At 50.7% G+C, this 19,081-nt stretch overlaps 1 protein-coding gene across 1 annotated transcript in view; it reads right to left on the minus strand.

Moving 5' to 3' along the window:
* Nucleotides 1-18,100, minus strand: part of ADD2 (adducin 2) — a 57,971-nt gene extending 39,871 nt beyond the window's left edge. Inside the window, exon 1 of the mRNA XM_063311512.1 lies at nucleotides 17,859-18,100. The gene's annotated coding sequence lies outside the window, so the exon portion shown is untranslated. The remainder of the gene's footprint in view (nucleotides 1-17,858) is intronic.
* Nucleotides 18,101-19,081: the final 981 nt, after the last annotated feature.

Here is a 19,081-nt window from a genome sequence, read left to right on the forward strand (position 1 = left end):
CACAGGCCATCCAATGGACTTCAGGGCCAAAGGCTGACCAATCTCAGATGCCCCGCTGGCTGGCTGCTTTATCACAAGCATTTAAAGTCTGTCTTGTTTCTACCACGTCCTGTTCCAAGTGCAGCATCATCATTTCAAGCAAAGGGCATTTTATTATCTTGGCTTGCCAACACAGCTGTGCTTGTTATCTCAGCTGTGGCTACAGGGAAGCATTTCTCTTTCAATCTGCAGTAATGAAAAGGCCTACTCCTGGCACACACTCTGGAGAAGCGAGCGACGGAGGAACCTCTCAGCTGGGTCCGTTCTATCTACAGATGAAAAATGGAGTTTGGGCCAAGGTCAAAGTCAGAGGACTGGTTTACGTGGGTGTTCGTCACTCTGCAAGGCTGGGAGATGACTCGGGTGAGGAGAAAGACCAGGCGCAAAGGTGAGCGAGGTTCCCGAGGAGGCCCTTCATGCTTGCAGGGAAGATGGCATCAGGAGAGGCAGCTTTTCTTATCCCTGAAAGGAAGCTGAACCAGACAGAAATCCCAGCTCCGAACTGGTCAGGAACCCTGCTGAAATCTGCTTACAGTTTTCCACAGGGCCTGCTCATAATGATTTTATTTATTGATTGAATTTAGAGGCCACCCAGCTCCAAATGCCTCTGGGTGGCTTACACTTTACAAAAGTAGAGGACATTGAAATAAAAAGAAAAAAATCACCCATATCTGAAGAAAACAAACCCCAAACACCGAAGAAAACTGACAGGGCTCCACAACCACCCAAAGCCTGGGAAAACAGCCAGGTTTTCAAGGATTTTTGGAGCATCATTGGGGTGGGAGCCATATGGACCTCTACTCCCCAAAAGAGACACCCAGAGGTGCTATGTCTGTGCCCCTGGGCACTCCAAAGCTCCTTTTTGGAATCCGATCCCAAACTGCACCGACTTATTTTGGAATACCTGGAATACGTGCGGAATTCAAACACCTAAATATGCATATTACATTTTCCTGTCAGGGAACCAGCTCCTTTTGCAGTAGACAGATTTTAAAAGTCACTCTCTAATGAGCTCAGCTCCCAGCCATATCTGGGTGACTCTGCAGCACGACTATCGTTTTCCTGCAACCATCTGGAAATGGGTTGCCGCTGCCTTCTTCCAGATTTCTGTGTACTTCTCAGTCTGAAACTTCCCAGTGGTGTCCCATCCATGTACCAGTAAGTTCTGCTCCCTTAGCATTCCATCCAGATCAGCCAAGGTTGGTTAGGTGCTACCACCAAGGTGTACATAGGTACAGAAACTGTACATATAGCACAGGTGCTATGTACAGAAACTATGTACGTGTATCTCCACGGGGCAATTCTACGTCACACTTAGAATGTACAAAAATAACATCCCTTGAATCCAGAGAAACGTACTTCTGAGTGGATGAACATTGCTTTTGCCTAAACATGTTGTATCCCACTCGAGGAGCCCAACTGGGGAGACTTGGGGATGTTCTTCACAAACCCAGTTAAGTGAGGAGTTGTGCAATCCCGTTTCCCAAGGATTTCTGTCTTTTCCCTGGATGCAGCAACTCCTCCCTTAACGTCAGCTGCATGAACAGTGAGGGGGGGTGTCACTTCAGATTGTGACCTAATCAAAACAGATTAGCAGGGCCTGAAAGACTGAGCAGGAAGGGGAGGAGGAGATCAATACGGGGACAACAGAGGAGAAATGGAAGGGGCGGAGCAATCATGCACAAATCCAAGCTGTTAGTTTTTCACATGAAAATATTGTACTGCCTGCCAAGAAATTACACTTTCATCAACACCATCTTTGTTTCTGGTTCTAATGCTGCATAAAACAGATACAAGGCTGGCGTTTGCAAAGGACGCATTCAATGAGAAAAAGGAAGCACACAAATTCACCCTTTTTCAAGACTGGATTTACTACTTAAAGAGCGAGGACAAATGCAACTTTTTAAGGGAAGCAGGGCAGCTCAGGAGGAAATAAAATCTGTTTGACACCGACTGAGATTTCTGACTTGTCCACTAGGCACATGGTACACAGTCCAACACATTATTCTGAAACTTCTCCCCAAATGCCATGCAGGGCCAAGTCAACTGTGCTTTAATTCTGTTGCTTTAAACTGGCGGGTAGGTTTCAAACCTGGCTTTGGAGACAAAAGGACAGAGCTGGCCTTCCTGGGAGCGGGACCGGGCAAGCATCTCCTCTGAGCGCCAGAGCAAAGGCTGACTCTGCTGGAGGGGAACAAGAAAGAAACCTCTCTGTTCAAGAGGAGATGGCCCAGCAGGCTTGTTACTAAGTCAACTGCTTGCTCTGAACTGTTTCAAATGTTATATATTATTCAATATCATTCAACCAATTTCTTAACAACTTGAATTACAGGACTGATGGGCTGCTTATCAAATTTGCAGGTGACACAAAATTGGGAGATCTGTCCAACACCCAAGATGACAGAATGAAATTGCATTCTAATCTAGCAGGTTGGAAGCCTGGGCTGAGAGAAACAAGGTTTCCTTCCAAAGGGAGAAATGTGCGGCATTACAGAAGAGTATCAGGCACACGTACGATATGGGGGATTCGTGGCTTGGAAGCACAACAGCCGGGGAAGACTTGGGTGTGGACCCTGACAACAAGCTGAATGTGATTCAGCGGCATGAGAAGGGCTAATGCAGTTCTGGGCTGTGTGAGAAGAATCGCTCTATCAAAAATGCAAAAAGTCCTTATTCCCCTCTACTCTGCACGGGGGAGACCACATCTGGAGTACTCTGTATGCTTCTGGGTAGCACATTTCCAGAAGGATTCTGGCAGGTTTGAACAGGTTTAGACAAGGTGAGGAAGATGAAGCGGGGACTTGGGGACCTGCCCTTCGAGGACAGTCTGAAGGAACTGGGGATGTTCAGTCCAGAGGAGAGAAGATGGAGGGGAGACCCAACAGCAGGGTTCAGGCACATACAAACACGGCCTAGAGAAGATGCTCAGGGACTTTTTCCAATTGCCACAGAAACTAGGATAAGAAATAAGAGGTACAAGTTGCAGCTATCTATATTTCATTTAAATATAAGGAAAAACCTGGATAACAGTGGAAGAATTTACCTACAGAGGTTGTAATTCTCCACTTCTGGAGGTTTTTACCAAGAGGCTGGACAGTCATCTACTGGGATGGTTTGACTGATTTTCCTGCACATTGCAAAGGGTTGGACTAGATGATGGCTGTGATCCCCTTTAACTCCATAATTTTATGATACTATGAAACACATCCCTCCAAAGCTGTGGACCCATGACAATCCTCACAGTTCATTTTTATTAAACTTAATTTCTGTACAGTACAGACACACACAGCAGCAACTGGAGCCCACCACTGCAGTAATAAAGGCTGTCAAATATGTATAGCACCTCCACACTTCCCACACTTACAGTGCTAGGCCATAGTGAGGTGTGCCTCAACATTCAAATTTCAAATAAAGCACTGCATTCATTGCAAAGACTTAGGAGCTGCAATGATATTTTAAGCAATACTGCCTCTGCATTGTCACGTACCTGGATGGGGGTCCTGAATCAGCCTGCCTCAAATTATTTAGTGATTAAAAGGGCCCAGGGAACCAATGAATCCACTGTCCTCCCAAGAGAACACGTTCTACACATCTGATAACTGCCTAAAGGCTTGAACACCAGTATTTAAAAAAAACACCTGCACCTTAATTTTGCATGAGACGGAAGATGTTTCAGTCCAACTTGACCACTCATGATCTCATCTGGATATTTCTCCATGCGCATTTGCACCACTAGCACTTTAGTCAACAGCATTTTGTTTCTGCAACACTACCTGCCCTACGAACACCTGTAAGGTGAGATGCTTGGGCTGCCAAAGAGAATTCCCCTCTTTCGGCTTCTCAGAAATTTTCTGCTTGTGGTGAACTGGCAGAAAGCGGGCGTACTGTGCTGAGTTCTGCTGGATTACATGCTCTCCAGCCTCCCTGTCTTCCCTTGTTGCCTATTCCAAGAAAACTCTGGAAGAAAACTTCCTTCAGATTTCACAGAGGTCTGGCAAACTAGCAAAGGCTGCAGGCCATTCGAGAGAGGCCAGGACAGAGACAGATGGGCCGTCCCCACCCATGCTGGGGCGCCCTGGCGTTAAGTGCTATGACACCCCACCAATGAGAATTTAATCAACACTTTCTTCTCCTTTGAATACTTCCCTTCATCAAACTGAAATTGAAAAAATGCAGAATAAACGTTTGGCACAAGACCTCGGCAACGACATCCAGGGTCAATCGCTGGTCGGCAGACAAGGACAAGGTCTGCCCTCTGAACTGGAATGTCTTCCATATGCATTGAGTAAATTCACCCTAGGTCAGATTTAAGAGCTCCATTAACTGGTCCTCAAACTGTAAGCACCAAGACAGGATCCGCACATCGTGCTAAGTCATGATGTGAGACATGGGAAGGCTGGGAATGGAAGGCAAAGCAGATCTAATCAATCAAGAGATGGGGGGGCGGTCTCTTGGCAGGTAGTCTCATACACGGCAGCTCAGGTGTGTTTCAAAGCATTCAAACAGACTCCAGCTTAATGAACTCATGGATTTTCTCTTGCAACTTCCAAGGTTTTGTACAGGTAATCCTTGCTTAGTGGCCACAATTGGGACCAGCAACGCGGTCGTTAAGTGAAATGTGACTGCAATGGACATCCCTTCCCACTGCAGTTGTTATTGCAGTCACTGCATCACATGGCCGCGACTTGCAATATTACTGCCGGCTTCTCCATTGACTCCGCTGTCAGAAGCCCGCTGTGAAGAATGTAAATGGTGATCACGTGACCGTGGGACACTGCAACCATCATAAACATGAGCCAGTTGCGAAGCACCCAAATCTTGATCACGTGACCGCAGGGACGCTGCAACATTTTCAGCGCGGTTGTAACTTTGAACAGTCACAAAACAGGGCAGTTGTTAAGCAAGGACTACCTGTATTTACCCCAGACTAGCACTGAAGACACCTTACTGAAGGCTGTGTAGCTTCTGACTCCTTGATCTTGCCCAGGAGCCCAGGACTGGACACGCAGCTTGCTTAAACATAGTTTGTTGAATAAACAATAATTGGTAGGTTCACGCATCATGCTAAGCATAAAGCATAATTTATAGCTATCAGGAGCCGGGTTCATAAAACAAACTCAGCCAAGACCAAATTAACTACATTATGACTGCACAATGGATGAACCCAACCTAGGAATCTTTTCTTCAGTGGTCAGCAACCAAAAGGACACATTCCAGTTATGGTAGCAGTGAGGAGTCTTAAGTCTAATAAGTTGTCTAAAGCTTTAGGGCCAGTCCAGTAAATAGCTACCCACACAGAGTAAAATTCTAATTTGTCTATTCTAGTCTAGTCAAAAGATAAAAAGATAAGGACTCCTTCAAGTTCACCTTGACTCCAGAGTTGATGCATCCATTTGTTTTCTTGGATGTGGTGGGCCACTGCTTTCTTCTGGGACATTTTCTCACCTTTCCAGCCTGCAGCTCTGGATTTCCCATCCAGACACTAAACACAGCCAACCTTCCTGAGCTTCCAAGATCAGATTTATTCTCTGCCATGTACAGGGAAGTTTTAAAAGCTCTAGGTAGGTGGAATCCTGCAAGTTCAAACGCAATCCTACCAGCCTGTGCGCTCAAGGAATGAGTAGGAAACAAGGCACTGTTGACTGAAAAGGTCACACCGCTAGAACAGTTAACATTCTACAGAATACACCTATCATTTTCACAGCTGTACAAAAAAGATTAAACAAATGGGACAGTCTCAGCACACAAGCTTACAATAAAATACGTGGGACTTAAGAGCAGAGGTGATTCCACAGGTAAGCACAAGGTAATAGCTTCTCCCCCCAAATATTTCCTGCTGTACCATCCTGATCAGAAGCTCACAGCAACATGCCAATGTGAGTAGATCAATAGGTACCGCTTCGGCGGGAAGGTAACGGCGTTCTGTGTCATGCTGGCCACATGACCCGGAAGTGTCTACGGACAACGCCGGCTCCAAGGCTTAGAAACGGAGATGAGCACCGCCCTCTAGAGTCGGACACGACTGGACTTTACGTCGAGGGAAACCTTTACCTTTACGTTTACCATCATATACAAATGACTAGTTTGGGGATTTGGCTATCAGGAGTATTGAGGGGGAAAAAAATCAGCTTGTTGAAGAAAGTACAGCAATTTGCTTATCACAACACATTAATGAATGTGTCCCACTGAATTAATAAGTAAAACAATAAAAACTAAATAAAATTGTAAGCATTTAATACTAGCACAACATAACTTTGGGCATGGCTCTAAATACCTCAAGAAGTTAATTTTAAATTTCCAAGTGACAAAAAGGGGAGTCATATTATTATTTAATTATATTTAATTATGCATTACATTTAAAAATAATTATACATTTCATTTACTCAGTCATCTTTGTCCTGGACCTGCCTTTTTTTTGGAATTCCAGCCCCTGACATGCCAATAGATAGGGCTGGCCCGCATTTCTTCCCCAGCACTTGGGCACCCCAGATTTAATACCTAGCAAATCCTCATTCTCCAAATAATGTTCTTTGCTTCCTAACCCAGTTATTCTAGAATTGTGACTGCTTTCAAAGAGAGAATAATGATAAGTTCTCAGCATTACAAGGCAGTTCTTATATTGACCATTCAGGGAAAAGAAGGGACAAAGAGAAGGCAAAGGAAAGTATCAAACAGAAATGTTCAAATGGGCAGTTTTGTCAAAGCCTTTCCATGGCTCTATAAAAGATGTGAATTGTCCACTTTTGGGGCCATGCCCAAAGAGCTCCAGGACAGGATTTTCAGAGTTGAAAGTCCACTTATTGACTAGCACCAACATGCAATTTCCGTTTTCCATATAACTTTTTCAATGCGTTCAATCTAGCACTCAAAATGAAAAATAAAATGCAAAGAAAAGAACAGCGGAACCAACGTGATCTTAGTAGAAACACAAAAGACTGAACTTCTAAAGAGTCGAAATCCCCCTTCTCCAACTGAGGGATGGATCCAACTCCAAGTGTTAGGATCAGCAGTCAATGTGTAAGCTTTGATTACGGGGAACGGGTTGATGGGCGCTTTAGCCCAAGCTGAACCTTCCATGCTGGGAAAGGGGTGGGAGAGGCCATGGAGCTTTCCTGGTTCCAGCAGAGCTGAATTTTCCTCCTCATAGAATCACAAACGGCTCCAAAGTCTGACCCAGAGAACTTCCCACCTATTTCCAACCACAATTACGCTGTTCTCCTAATGGCCCCGAGGAAGCTGAACTTTGGGGCCGTGCGGCTGAATCCAGAGCCTGCGCAAAGCCAGCTGCCCTCTGGCTTTTCCTGACCGGAGCAGACGGAGGGGACAGGGCTGGTTTTATAGTCCTCTTGCTGTCATTTCCTGAGCACTTGCAGAGAACCATGGAAATGGCGCTAGAGAAGGCATCGGGAAGTCGTTAGGACAACAGCAGGGGCAGGAGACGTAGGCATTAAGCCCAGGGGGGCAGGAAAGCATTAGAAAGAGACAGAGACTGCCCCCCACAACTCCCTGGGGTGTAAGAGGGGCGGAAGGGCAAACCCAGGCCGATTTCCAACAGCCTATCTCAATAAAGCAGAATTCTGGTCCAAGGATGCCAGAGCCAGTTTCCTTGTCCATTCACCTTGGCAACGCTGTAGTGCCAGTGGTGACACGGTCAACTCATGTTCCTTGATGAAAACAGGCCAGACACAGCCTGTCTGCACCAAACACCCATTCACTTACTTTCAAATGTATTTCTTAGATTGTGTCTTGCCTTTCCTCCAGGAGCTCAAAATGGAGTCCACTGGAGTGGATGGCTACATTAAAACTAATAACTACTACTACTACTAAGGTGGCACACACAACACTCCCTCATCCCGTTTTTCCTCACGACAGCCCTGCCAGGTGGGTTGGGCTGAGAGACAGCATGGCCCAAAGGCCCCCCAGAAGCATCCCTGGCTAAGGGTGGATCTGAACCAGGGTCACCCCAGTCTTAGTCCACCGCCTGGTTCTCTCCTGTATCTCAGCGGGTGGTTTTGCGAAGTGGGAAGCCAGGCAAGAGGAACGACGGGGAAGGAGGACAGGCCCCTCCCCCAAAGTGGAGGAAGAGACTCATCCCGTCTCGGTGATGGCTTGGAGCCAGTTCCTCGAGGGAGTCTATCCTTTGGGGCGGGCACCAGGCTCCCTGAAGTGAAGGGCAGCGCCCTCTCTTGCAGAAAGGCGCCCAGAGCTGCTCTCATGCAGTGAGGTTCTAGGTTGGGGTTCCTCTCTTTGCAGGGAGCCATGGAAGTGACCCTCCCTTGGGGAGGTGCAGACAGAGTCCAGGGGAGGCGTGAAGAACCTTTTAGTTAATAAATCCACCTTTCCCAAAGTTTCACCGTATTTTTTTTTCATGGTTTATTTGTGTTTTCATTGGAGTTTGGAGTTTTAGGGGAGGTACATACGTTAAGACTGCAGTACAGGGCGGAGTGATGGGAAAAGGGTTAGGAGCCCCCGTTCGGGGTCCAGGCTTTGGACGAGCGCAACCCAACCCACAGCCTCCCATTGCTGGCAAATGGCCATGCCCATCCTCTCACAGGAAGCCAGCCTCACAGCCAACATTAGCCTTTATTTTCCTGACCTTTTAAGCTTTTAAGTTATCCAAATTGCTCAAGTGTTAACAATTTCAGTTTTAAATTCTATAAATGCCACTGTACTAGGCTAATATCTGTAGCGCATCATTTGCATCTTATGATACAATAACTAACCAACCTAGGGAGGAAGAAAAATGAATGCCAGCCTCCACTCACCCTTACCAACCCTAACAGGCCCACATCTCTTCCATGCTCGGAGCATTTTTCCAAAATCAGAATTTTTTTTAATGTGAAAGGTCTCCCTCCACCACTGCAAAAAACAAAACAACCCCCCCCCCAACCCTCATGCCACTGGAAATAGCTGCTGGGGCAGCTCAGGGCTGCCTCTAACCAAAAACAGCTTATTTCTGCCTCTCCCTGGCAGTGCCCATGCATGCAGGGATGATGCCCAGGGAATCGTCCCCCAGAGCTAAGCCAGGAAGCCTATGCAGCTGGGGGGGCTGACCCCAGAAATGGGGAGCAGAGCTCGGCAGCCTTCTCCCTACTGGCCCTTCCCTGCTGGCCTGGACCCGTGGTGCCAGTATGCCTTGACCGCTTTTTCTGCCAGATGCCCAAGACGTTGCCTTTGCCTCCTCCCCGGTTCTCATGGGGGCCAGGCTTCGTTGGTCCTCAGCTGTTCCCACGCTAAAGAAATGTTTTCTCCCTGCTTAACACACCCAAGGGCAGCTTCACCACGCACCAACCCCATTACGCTTTGGAGGGAGTCAGGAAGACACATACTGGTGTGAGCAAAAGGTCCAGAGGAGACCGAGAGCCCCCAGACCCCGCCTGATCTTCCTGCCACAACAGACTAACGCAGGTCTCCTCCCAGAACAATGGGTGAGGATCACGAAGCAGCTGCCCAGGGAAGGCCAATAATATTGGGATAGTCCCAGGGGAGAAAACGGGGAAGCGGGAAGAAGATCAGAACAGCCGTCTTGAACTTGCTGGGAAAGGCGCCAGCATTCACACTGCCAGTTCAGCTTCCCCCAAGCTGGCACTCTCCAGATGCGTGTTGAGACCACAGGTCACAATTTAGGGAGCTTGGGTGGCGCGGGGGTGAAGGGGCTGGACTGGCATCAGGGAGACCCTGGTTCCGGTCCACCCTCAGCCATGGCAGCTCCCGGGGTGACGTTGGGCTAAATACCTCCAGCCCAACTCACCCCACAGGGTTGTTGTTCTGGGGAAAAGCGGGCAGTGCTGGGTAAATCACCTTGTGCTTCTGAAGACAAAAAGTGGGATGCAAACGTAGCAGACCAGCAAAACACAGCAAAGCGAACTGATTTCTTCTGAGAGAGCTTGGTGCAGGGCTGGCGGTGGGGGCTCCCAAGTTTAGTCCCTCAGCTTCCTGGGAGAGTTTGGGTCAATTTTTTCTCCCTCAACCTTGCAGGGTCGGTGCTGTGGGGAAAAATAGCTGTTGTACTGCGCTGAGAGATAAAATTCTATAAATATCATTAATCCTGTACTTCCTACCCAACAGGGCAAAGTGCCACGCTGCCTTGGGCATTTTGTTCTTCCAGGAGGCCCTGCCATGAGCACTGATGGCGAGCAGGAGGGGGCCCCTATCCAGGGGGGAAAACGCATGCGCAGTACTGAGGAGTTGAGCAGCCATTCAAAGAGACACAGATCAGACCCGCCTTGACTTTTGGGGTTCATCTGTCTGGGTTTTTCCCACGCTTCTTCAGTTTGTTAGGATGTTCTGTCTAATGTAGCAGTAATAAAGCACTAGAGACCTGCTCCTCGTCTCAGCGTGGTTCCTGGCTGTTAGGACAGGCCCAGTGCTGAAACCAACGGGCAAACGAATTTAACTGGCGCTTAAACCTGCCTCCTCCCACAAGTATGTTTCAAACGTCCACCTCTCAGATAGGTCTGATCCATGCAGCAAAGGAGACGTCGGATGTTCACCCTGCCAACCACGTGGTCCTGAGCCTGGCTCAGGCGGGAACCTCGGCGCTGCAGAAAACCCTCCTCCGGGGGACGGCCAAGTCTCCTCTCCCAGGTGGAGCAGAATCCAAGGGGGAAGCCCGCCCCAGCTCTTGCCCCCTCTTCTGGAGCTGCTCTCTCCCCTCCCCGAAGCCGCCAAAGCTAAAAAAACAAGCGGGGGAATGGGGGAGGCCCCGCTCTTGTCTGCAGACCCAGCTTCTGCACCGATCCTGCACTGCCAAGCATCCAGGTTCTCAGAACGGCGTCCCCCCAGTGTTCATTCTGAGTTAGAAATCGGATTTCCTTTCAGAACGACCCCACTCTGAGGGGGGTCTCTGCAGGCTCCCCTCCTTCTCCGATGGAACGGCCGTAACTATGACTCAGCGGAACGAGGGCGACAGAAGGACCACGGGGCCGCCTCTCTCAGAAAGAAAAGGAACCAAGCTTTAAAAGCAGCTGCAGGCAGAGACTCCCCGCCGCTCTGTGTGCGTGTTTGCTGCATCCTTGCATCAACTAGCATTTAAAGTCGAACATAACCATGGAAACAGAGACATGGCTTTTTCTAAGACAAAGAGAACACCGGGAGCTAAAGCCTATCATAGCGAGGAAATATTGCACAATTAGGGGGACTGCACAGTATCACTCCTTCGTTCGGTGTGACGTGACGAGGAGACAGAGACGGAAGGAGGGAAAGGCCGACGCAGCTGTTTCTGCAGGCAAGACAGGAAAGGAAACTGTTCAGGACAAAGAGGGAGGCTGAGAAGATGCTTGTGGCCCTTGCGGGCAGGGAGTGACCAGCCAGGGAGAAGAAGGCCCGGCGGCAAAGTCAACTCCAGCAGAGTTTCACGCTCCAATGGTCCAGCTCTAAGGCCAGAGGTAGAAAGATGGGAAACAGGCCACCCACGCCTCACACCAGGAGGTCTGTCTGCAGAACCCCTGCCTACCTTCAAGTATGGCGTGCCTCGGTAGTTCTTCTCACAGAGTTGAATTAACGCTTGCATCCAGGTGTGAGGTACGTTGAAACAAAATCAGGTGAGCCTTCGCAGCCTTTCGACAAACAGGAGCTATTGCCTTGCCTCTCGCCCACTGAAGAAAATAAGCACGCAGAGGACTGACCTGCATCCAGCAAACTAGAGAGGGGCGCTTCTTTGCTAGTGACAGATCCGAAGTCACCTTAATCCCTTCAGAAGTTTTCATCTGGGCTGCTCAACTGTTCAGCGTGATGACAGCAGCAGCTCCTGCAGCTTAAACAGGGCCAAGCCATCTTGAAGCACTGAGATGCCTGGAGTGGGAAAGGCCAGCCCGTCACCATCGGTTCCAAGCGAGAAAGGTGTTCTCACTGGCTCTGGGAGGTGGGCTGAGTTGGCATACCATGTGCTAGGAACAGGGTTGCAGCCATTCTGTAGCTCGGGATGAACTCAGGAAACTGAGTTAATTCAGTAGACCATGGTTCAGTTAACCCTGGTGTGCATGTTGTACGAACACAGGCAGCTTCCATCCATGTAAGGGAAGTCTGAAACAGGGTGTCTAAAGTCAAGATGACGATGGTCGCACTGTGTACTTCAAGCTCTACTCTTTTTACATGCATCGCATGCAGGTGGAGTTTCAGTTGCAGAGGCATGACTGCCATGTTGACTTTTTTGACACATGCCCACACAATGGGAATGTCTATAATCTGAAAAGGAACACAGATACCCTCTGGAGGGCTTTCAAAAACCCCACAGGCTATCTGAGTTTTCCATTTCTCCTTTCTCCACTGATGCATGTTTGCCTCCATTATTTTTGAGCTCCATCAGGTAAGGGTGAACAGGGAAGCCGCAGATTCTTTGGGTTTCTACTTGAAGTTTCACTGTTTGAACAGCTTTATCCTGCTGGGTGGGGCCTCCCCTTGTCACGTCTAGTCCACTCTTATTTTTATCTATGCCACACTTCATTCTTGATGGGCGGCTGATCAAGAGGCATGGAAGCAGGACAAAAAACAAAACCAAGCACAAGAAAAAAGCCAAGATGAAACCACATCTTCCACGCACCCTGGAGGGCTGATGGCAGGGCTGAGAGTCTGTCTCAAGGGAACCCTTTCACACACTCTCCTCCTCATGGAATACAAAAAAGCCACCACCCCAAAGAAAGGATACAGGTAGTCCTCAACTTATGACCATTTATTTATTGACCAAGGTTACGATGGCGCTGAAAAAGTGACTTATGACCAGTCCTTGCGCTTACAACTGTTGTGGTGTCCCCACAGCCACGTGATCAAAATTCAGGTACTTGGCAACCAGCGTGTATTTATGACAGGTGCAGCATCCTGGGGACATGTGATCACCATTTGTGACCTTCCCAGCTAGCTTCTGACAAGTAAATTTAATGGGGAACTGTGTGATTCACTTAACCACATGATTCACTTAACGGCTGTGGTGATTCACTTAACAATTGCTGCAAAAAATGTCGTAAAATCGGGTGTGGTCATGTGATGCCTCGCTTAACATCTGCACTGCTTAATGACAAATTTTCCAGTCCCTATTGTGGTTGTAAGTCAAGGACTACCTGGTACATCCCATCCAGCAGCAAGGGTTAACCCAGCAACAAAATAATTGCACCTTCAGATCTACGACCTTTGACCATTGAAGAAAGATCTTATCCTCCCCAGCATGTGACAGTGTTTATGAAAGAGACCGGTTGGGGGAAGAATACTTGCACTGTCAAGACTTCCCCAAATCCCCCAATATATGTGGCCCCCTTGGTATTGCACGCGCATAACTCTGGTTGCCCATCCCATGAAGCACAGAGGGAAAGGGCTACTGAAATAAGCAAGCGGAAGGCGGAAGCTGCTTCTTGCTGGGGAAATGTCAGAGGTTTGGCCCCAGAAGTCATAAAACCCCTTCTGGGCCTTTTTCTCTGTCAGGGGTTGTAAAGGAGGGAGTGGGGAGACTTGATTGATGTGAGTGAGAGCTGGAAACATCACAGAGCCAGCAAGAATTAGAAACTGCACAGACTTAGCAAGTTGACACCAGAATGCTGTGGCTAAAGTGTTATCTGCCAATGGGCAGTGAAGAATGTTGCTGAAGGATTTCATGCCAAAGTGGAAAATCCTTCCCTCAATAGAGGTGGAGGCCTCAGACACAACTTGTCCCCCATTTTTCATGCTGCTCTTTCATCAGTCCCCAGGAAGATTAAGACCACCAGGAAGGCCACTCTTAACAAACCCCTTGGGGATGAACAAAGGATTTAGGAGTAAGACATCCCAAAGACAAGCCACACTTCCATGGCACAATTAACAGCCATTCAGGTGTAGGGATAATGCAGCCACCCTGGAAGACATATATGGGGTCCCCTCACCAACCTTTGCCCTGAATGAAGAAGCTGCTTGGACAAGCAGCGAAACGTTTCTACCAAAAAGAAAGAAACCCAGTTGCCATGACTCAACCTACAGACAATTCCACCTGGATGACTGAGAATCTTCATCAACATAAAGCTTCCTAAGGTTCGCTAATTTTTACTGCCAGTTCGTACCCAATTTTGCAGAAGTGGCACTGCCCCTAACTGACCTGCTAAAGGCTAAGCTGACCAGAGAGCAGCAAAACGACTGGGGACTGGGCTGAGTTGGAACACTGAGTGCCAAGAGGCGTTTGAACGCCTGAAAGAGCTATTTACGTCCGAACCAGTACTAAAACACTCCAATCCCCAACAACCATTCGCAGTACAAGCCAATGCTTCGGACGTAGCAATCAGCGCCATTTTGCTACAGAAAGATGACGAAGGCATGTTACAGCCTTGCGCATATCTGTCACGCAAATTCTCAGAGACTGAGAGGTGGTGGCATGTGTGGGAAAAGGAGGCATTTGCAGTGAAATGGGTGCTAACCACATGGCGCCACCTACTAGAAGGGGCACCCCACCCATTTGAGGTCTGGACCGACCATAAAAATCTAGTGGCGCTAAACTCCCCAAGGAAGTTGAACCCAAAACAAATTAGATGGGCTCATTTCTTTTGGAGATTCAATTTCACGTTAAAGTACCTTCCAGGAGGGAGGAACTTTCTGGCCGATGCTTTGTCCCGTCTACCATAACATAACAGCCAAAGGGAGGAAGTCATTGACACGATCATCCCCTCCAAACAAGCTTGCATGGGTGTGATGACATGTAGCCAAACAAGACATCTCAGTAACCCTTTAGAGACTGAGGGGGGTTTACTAACACAGATGCAACAGGCTTTGAAAACAGATGGATGGCTCGTGGGAAACAAAATACTGTTAAAAGAGCAACAAAGCTTATGGTGGAAGAGAGACTTTATGTGCCCAAAACCCTTAGAAAGAAAATACTAGAATGCCGTCATGATGCAAAAGCCGCTGGGCACTTTGGATTTGTAAAAATGTTGCACTTAGTACATAGGCAATTTTGGTGGCCCACAGTGAGAAAAGATGTTGAGTCATACACTGCTAGCTGCCCTGTGTGTGCTGCAGCAAAATGCATGGGGGGAAAGCCAAAGGGGTTACTCCAAGAGGTAGCAACCCCTAGTCGCCCTTGGAAGCAAATAGCAATGGACTTTATAGTAGAAGTTCCTGACAGCAAAAAGAAAACAGTCATTTGGGTAGTGACTGATCTATTTTCAAAGCAGACCCACTTCAAGGCGTACCGCACACTACCCTCAGCCACCGTCCTCAGATAGACAGGGTGATGGAATGATCGAACCAGATACTGGAACAATACCTAAGATGCTATGTAAATTACCAACAAGATAATTGGGTCGATTTGCTACCATCTGCGGAAGTGGCGTACAACAACGCAGTGAGTCAGGGTACCGGATTTACCCCCTTCCAAGTTGCCATGGGCCAAGAGTTCATAGCTATACCAGAGCTTCCGTCAGAACCGTCTACGGAACTGTCCATGGAGGGCTGGATCAAACAACTATCTGATAGCTGGAATAACATTCAAAAAGCATTACAGGAAGCGAGGGAAGATTACAAAAAATATGCTGATCGTAAATGAGACCCGGAGTGGAAAATGAAGGTGGGGGACAAAGTCTATGTGTCCAAGAAGCATCTGAGGTCAACCCAGCCATCAAAGAAACTGGGGCCTAAGTATATTGGACCATTTCCAATTGTGAGAATCATTAATCCTATAACAGTGTGACTGGATCTACCAAAGAACTTAAAACAAATCCACCCAGTGTTTCACTGCAGCCTACTGAAACCTTTCAAAGAGTCCAACCAATGGCATTCTGAACCAACCCTCCCCCCCAATCATGATAGAAGGAAAACAACACTAGGAAGTACATTCCATACTTGATTCCAGAATTCACAGAGGTCAGCTACAATACCTAATTAGGTGGATGCATTTCCCTCCTGCTCAATCAGAACGGGTCAATAGTAAGGATGTAAGAGCTAAGAAACTCACAAGAGCCTTCCACAACATGCACCCTGATAAACCAAAGTAGTAAAGTAGGGAGAGAACCATTTTATCATTTTATCTGTACATGTTTGCATTATATAACCTTTCTTTTCTCTTCTAGAAGTACGTCATGAGGAGGGAGATTTGTTCTCGGGGAGGGGGGGGCGGTATGTCAGAGGTTTGGCCCCAGAAGTCATAAAACCCCCTTCTGGGCCTTTTTCTCTGTCAGGGGTTGCAAAGGAGGGAGGGGGGAAACTTGATTGATGTGAGTGAGAGCTGGAAACATCACAGAGCCAGCAAGAATTAGAAACTTCACAGACTCAGCAAGTTGTCACCAGAATGCTGTGGCTAAAGTGTTATCTGCCAACGGGCAGCGAAGAATGTTGCTGAAGCCCATGTTGTAAAACTGAAGGCAGTTGTAAATATTCAATTTCAAATGAAGGCAGGGACTTGGGTCTGATAAAAGAAGATGACAGGGGGAAATACAATTACTTGAGTCATTAGATGCAGAGGGCGATGGTACTGTATCTTTCAATAAACGAAATACTTTACTGAGACCTAACTGGTTCCAGAGAGATTTCTTACTATTGGGGTATCTGAACCCACATTCCTCACAGGAGAAGTTGCAATCTTGGAGGGGGAAGGCGAGTTTATAAAATTCTGAAATGGTCAGAGGGAGAGGGAGAAATATGGCCTCCCCTCAGGCTCATATTTGGCCTCACGCAGCGAAATGGGTTGAGAATCCGTTCTTCCCTGACCACCGTCACTTTGACTGGCTCCTCTGCCACGGGATGCAGCTGATGGCTCTGCAGGGGAGGCAGACGGCCTCCCAATGGAGCTGGAAAAGCGGAGCACAAACCATTATGATGCAGGCCGTGGGGACTTCCGCGTTCAGAGTGACACCACCATCCTGGATACCAGAAGCGGCTGTGAGCCATCATGCAAGGCAGAGCTCGGCAGCTGCCCTTGGGACTGCAGCCTGCCAGGCCAGCCTGGGGGTCAGCCAAACGCCGAGCCACAAAACCCATCCTGGAGTGATCCAGGGTGGGGGTGGGGGCAGAAATTTTGGGGCAAATGCTACCTCCTTGATGAGCTTCCAGTGCAATCACCTAGGGTGTCCATCCCACACTGACACTAAGCACAGCAAGCAGGGCTCACAGCCCAGGGGTTCACTGGCACTGAAGAGAAGTTGCTGAATGAGAAAACATTCTTGCTGAGAGCACCTCCAGATTTCCCCCCAGGGAGGGTGATTCACAGCCGGTTAGGAGGGAGAAGAGGGGGCAGCCAATGTGGGCAGTCCCCTTGGGGGGTCGCAGCTGGGAGAGGCGGAAGACAAAAGAAAGACGTGGCTTAAGGGGCCCAAGAGAGGGCAAGGGGCTCCCCCCACACCTGGGATGGGGGGGCGGTGATAGATAAATCTTGGGATGGCCCCGGGGGCTTCCAACGCCAGCCCCACCCGTGGCTACTACTTCAAGTGCCCAGAAAAGACCCAGCTCGGCCGCTAAGTACTGGGGCGGGAACCGCCAACGGGGACATCGGAGGAATCCCCAGAGACCGGCGCCACCGGAGCTCCGGGCCCCCGACGTTCCGCCGAAGGACTGTTCTGTTCGCGGCCGGGAGACCAGGGCTCGCGCGCCCGGCAGCGGCGGCCAGAGGAGTCCGCGGTCTTTGCCGGACTTGCGGCGCTTTCGAGGGCAGGGCGGGCGTGGGGGGGGCAGCCCTGGCGGCCGCTTTCCGACGCTTGCAAAACAGAGTCCGTGGGGGCCGTGCCCTGGGCGCAGGACGCGCGCGCTCCTCCCGGCTCAGGAAAGCAGCCGCGCCCGCGCCGCTGCCTCGCAGGCGCTTCCATCCAAATGCCTCGCAGGCGCACCGGCATCCGTCACCCCGTTCCAAACAACGCTCCCCCCCCCCGAAAACCTACCACACATTTGCAAAGATGCTGCTGCAACGCGGGCGGTCGAGGGAGCCGCGGGCATGCGTGCGCGCGCGTTCACAGGTGCGAGCCGAACTTGAGGCCAAATCTGTGTTCCACCGGCGAGCTGGTCCCGAGGCCGGCTCCTCCTAGAGGCCGGCCTCAGAGCATCTTGCGCGCGGCCCCCGCCTCGCCTCGCTCAGCGCCGCCGCAGCCCTGGCCAGCCGTCCCGCGCCGGCAGTCCAGCGGTGCTCCGCCACGCCTCAGCCGGCGGTCCCTCCGCTCCCCCGCCGAGGCAGCAGGCCGCCGCCCGCCCGGCCAGGCCCGCGCGCCCCCCCGGCCGCCGCCGCCGCCGCCGCGACCTGGACCCAGCTCGGGCTGGGGAACGAAGCGCTCCGGCCCGCGAGCCCGGCGACGACAAAAGGGCGCCTCCCTCCCGGCGCCCAGCGCCCCCCTTTGGCAGACGGCCCCAACAGCAGGCGGGCGGCGGCGGCGGCGGCGCCCCCGCCCAGCCCCGCCCAGCCCAGCCCAGCCCCCGCCGCGGCCGCCCAGCCGCGGCTGCTCGGGCTGCCGCAGGGGAGAGCGGCGCAACGGCCCCGAGCCCCGGCCCACCCGCCCGGCGGAGCGGGCCAACCGTCTCAGCCCCGCTCGCGCGGCCGAGCGAGGGACCCGCCGGGACCGCGGAAACGGAGCGGCTCCGGCCACGCCGCGGGGCAGCCAGCCGGAGGGCCGCCGGCCCCGGGCTCCACAGCTGCTGCTCCCCGGAAGCCCGGAAGGCGGAGGGCCTCCGTGCAGGAAGGCTCACCTGCTCGGGCGGCGGTTCCAGGTGGCGAGGAAGCCCCGCCGCGCCGGAGGTTCCCGGGCGGGGAGGCGGCGGCGGCGGCGGCGGCGCGTTCGGAGCCGGAGCCGTCTCGGGGGATTCGCCGCCCGGCACGCCGCGCCGCGGAGGGTTACTGGGGCCGAGGGGAGTGGCGCTGGCCCGGGGGCGCCCGCTCGTTTGCCGGCACCGGAGACGGGCCGCGGCGCCGGTTTCCAGCGGCAGGAAACCCGCCCCCGGCCAGGCGCAAATGCGAGCACCGCGTTTCCACCCGGCGCGATGCCCGCGGTTGGCTTAGTCGCGGTTTGCCGAAAGCATCGCAGTCAGCTGAGGTGGTGTGGCGTGCCGGTGCGGTTCTCACAAAACGCGTAACCCGGTTCCTGAGTCCCCCCATCATGCTGAGCATCAGCAGAGC

This window comes from Candoia aspera, chromosome 9 (assembly GCF_035149785.1).
Source record: "Candoia aspera isolate rCanAsp1 chromosome 9, rCanAsp1.hap2, whole genome shotgun sequence".
Lineage (NCBI taxonomy): Eukaryota > Metazoa > Chordata > Lepidosauria > Squamata > Boidae > Candoia > Candoia aspera.